This window comes from Eptesicus fuscus, chromosome 4 (genome assembly GCF_027574615.1).
Source record: "Eptesicus fuscus isolate TK198812 chromosome 4, DD_ASM_mEF_20220401, whole genome shotgun sequence".
NCBI lineage: Eukaryota > Metazoa > Chordata > Mammalia > Chiroptera > Vespertilionidae > Eptesicus > Eptesicus fuscus.
The window spans coordinates 6,496,914-6,500,510 of record NC_072476.1 but is presented as its reverse complement, the minus strand read 5'-3'; the positions used below and the strand labels follow the sequence as shown (position 1 = coordinate 6,500,510).

Below are 3,597 nucleotides of genomic sequence, written 5' to 3'. Positions count from 1 at the left end.
TTTGGTGTGACAAAGCACATTCCCTCCAGATACAGCGTCTGCTTCACTATCATCAAAATCGATCAAAAGGCAGCTGGAGACTAATTCATTCTCTCCAGTAAAATTACTAGATTGTAATTTCTTAAAATATCAAGCTAACAAGACTTTATTATATCAAATGTTTGTATAATTTCAAGGTGAAACATTTTCTACATACATTTGTTAAGGTCTCATTATAATCTGAGATGGATCAAAGAAAATCAGAGGTGAATGAAGAACGCCCATGCTCCAAAAACGAATCCCGTGATTCTTGATTCGCACAGAACCCTTTTTATGCTAAGAAATAACTGCAACAATTTCTCAAAACCCTTTTAGATCATCTTTTTGGGCAAAGAATTCACAAGAAGTTATTTCCAAATCTAAAGACCAGGATGGGCTGGGCCAGGCCCTAATCACTTCTATTCAGTGGCCATCACCAGACTTCATGAGTGTCTAACTATATTCAATGTGAAATAAAAGGCACCCAAGTCTCCTGCCAAAATATAGGCTGACTTAGAAGTACAATTTTAGTTTTCTTTTTAAATAAGACATTTTTTTTTGGGGGGGGGGCGGGGAAATCAAGCTCAAGATATAGCAACACTAATTTTGGCAAGATAACAACCAAAACCTATATATTCAAATGTAAAAGGCATTCTAGAACAAGCCATAGTATTAGGGAAAATCCACACTGAACAAAATATACAGTATATGTCTAAACATTTTGAAATTGTAATTTAAACCATAAAAGCTGAAAAATTATGCTGTTTTTTGCTAGAGATTAAGTGCACCTTTTTCTTCCTCCCCCTCCCCCAAATAAAACCATGGAACTTACTATCTAATCAGACCCCAAAGCTTGAGCTTTCTCTCAGCACAAAGCAACAGCTCCATAGATATAAAATGCTCATTTGTTAATAATTCCTCTGGCTCATCCAACTCGCAATGCATATGACTTCAAAGACTACAGTTTGGGGCAAGGGTATGTGAACTGGAAAAAAAAATTCAAGTTTCAAAACCTGCTCTTAAAAATTAATTATAGGACACTCAGGTCATTTTTACTCTTAGTAAGATAAAGGTGTTGCACTGTCCACCTTGGCATGGTAAGAATGTACAGTACCAGATGCCAATTTGAGGGACTAGAGATAAGACTTAAAAAAGTACTGTATTTATTAGTGGCTAAATAAGGTAATTAAAATAAGTTTATGCTCACATTCTGCTAAAGACCTGTTTACAGTCTCAGCACCGAACAGTTTCTAACAGGCTCCAAGAATCCCTATGAGGTTAAATGATGGTACAGTGTTTTTAAAAGGAGCCAATGGTTTCAGCAGCTTAAGTCATTCAGAGCCAAAAAATTTAAGAACGACCAAAATCAAATCTTTATTTTTATAACTGTATAAATGTGATCCAAATGTGTCCACCACTAATTTTTCAAAAAGAAACATGCTATAAATAAGCAAACTACATCTGTTCACTGATATGTGTATGGACTCCCGAGGTGTCTCCTTGGGGCTTTAATTACAGACCACTCACAGCAATACGTTTTTAGCAGAAAGTGTAGCATGATGTTAAGCCATGTTAGCTTTTGCACAGACATGTTGCACCTCTGGCTGATGATGCAGGAAGGTTCTCAGCATTACAGATCAGCTGGGCTGCACCCACCCCTTTAAACGGCATCAATGTCAATGTCATCGTCCTTGCTGTCAGACTTCACAGCTTCCACTTTGGGCACGCTGGCCGTCTTCGAGGACACCACCTCCATATTCTCATCTTCATCTTCACCACCACCAGAGATGCCTCCTCTGCTTCCTTCAGCCACGTTATAAATGGTTCTGCTTTGACACGAATCTCTTTGGCAAGTTCTTTTGAAACATATTTCTCTGAGGCCTTTTCTGACCAGCTGATGGTGACGTCTTCTTCCAAAAAGTCTGCGTCATACATTTCCTTCAAGATGTGTGGAATCTCGGAGAGCAGCTGAGCTTGATGCATTGCTGCCACACACTCCAAACCATGAAGAAGGTAACGCTGAGCTTTTTTATTGTCGTGACAAAATCGTAGGAAATGGCATCTGTATTTTTTTAATCTGTTCTCTAATCTTCTCATTAAAAGGAACTTCAGTCAAAACAAGAGGTCCCATAGCTTTTACACACAGTCTTTCTGCTTCAGCAACAATTTCTTTGTCCGATGAGTCGATAATACCCTCTTCTTTCTTTTTCTTAACAAAATCAAACAGGATATTGACCCTTTCTTCAGCAGTTCTTTCCAAATCACCACTGAGTGTTAGAACTTTTGCATGGTCACTGATTTCGTCCATTCTGCGCCTCTGAGCTTCCTCGGTCGTATCCTCCCCAGTCACCATCCTCTTCTGCTTCCACCGCATGTGGAGGGAGACGGATTTCATTGGTGGTGGTGGAGGTGGTGTCTCACTGCTGGACACAGCCATTTTCCTTGTCTTTGCCCTTCCTACTTTTCTTTTCTTTTCCTTTCTTTCCTGCACCACTGCCACTGTTCTCAGGTGGGTTTTTGAGAATGAATGTGCAGAGTTTATGATGTGTCAAGCATGCCTCGATAACCGCAGGCTTTACGGGAATTAGCTATTGTTCGCTTCTTTGGATTGACATGCAGCTCTGTTTCAGGATTCTCACACTCAGGACAAAGAACAAATTTTTTAATGAATCCATCCAACATGTCTTGCAGCTTATTCGCCTCATGAGATCCATTGACAATGTAATGGTCATTCTTAACATCAGACTGGGTCTGTGTTCCCAGCTCACAACCAACATATTTGGTGGGATCTTGGCAATCAGACGGGGCATCTTGTAGCGATAGAGCTGGTCTGGCACGCTGCGGTGGACGCTGACAGACATTCTGGCTTATTAGTGGCTTTATCAATACGATGAAGAGGTCTTTGATTGCAACTTTTTGGTATCTTCTGTCTGGAGAAGAAGGGATGACATAAACGACTGCAAGAGTTATCGGTCTCTGACATGAAAAGGTTTTCGCCACTGAGGCTGTCAGCTCCTTGCTTGTGTGCTATTTCCCCCCAATACAGGTACCAAGGGCTGCGCAACTGCTCGTTTTCGTCAAATAAAGACATAAACCCAACGCTGCTCGCCCGGGACTGGGATGAAGTGAGATGCTCGTGAACCCGAGTCCGGGACTGGGATGAAGTGAGATGCTCGTGAACCCGAGTCCGAGGAGGGGCGGAGGAGTGCAGCAAGCAGCGGCCGGGCAGGTGCCCCGGAGCAGCGGGGAGGGGCTCTCCCAGCGACATCCGGGGTCCACACCCTTCAGCGCCCGAGGCCTGGCGACCTCTGGAAGGTTCTCACTCTGACTCTAGAAATAGATTTTGGACTTAGTCGTGGAGAGCGGCGATGCCTGGAGCTACGGCAGCCAGCTCATGGCCGAGAGGGCAGAGCTAAGGCTAAAAGCCAACAGGTGGAAGCTGTCAGAGCAGAGAGGGACGGCGTGGGGCCTTTACAGCATTGCAGCAACTACCTGAGAACACCTTGTTCAGTTACATCTGAAATGTCCTTATTGTAAAGGCCACTTGTCGCTGGGTGAGCATCAGCAGCTGAAATAGAG

At 43.0% G+C, this 3,597-nt stretch overlaps 1 pseudogene; it reads right to left on the bottom strand.

Moving 5' to 3' along the window:
• Positions 1-1,191: 1,191 nt before the first annotated feature.
• LOC129148682 (eukaryotic translation initiation factor 5-like) lies at positions 1,192-2,879 on the bottom strand (annotated as a pseudogene).
• Between the last annotated feature and the right edge of the window lie 718 nt (positions 2,880-3,597).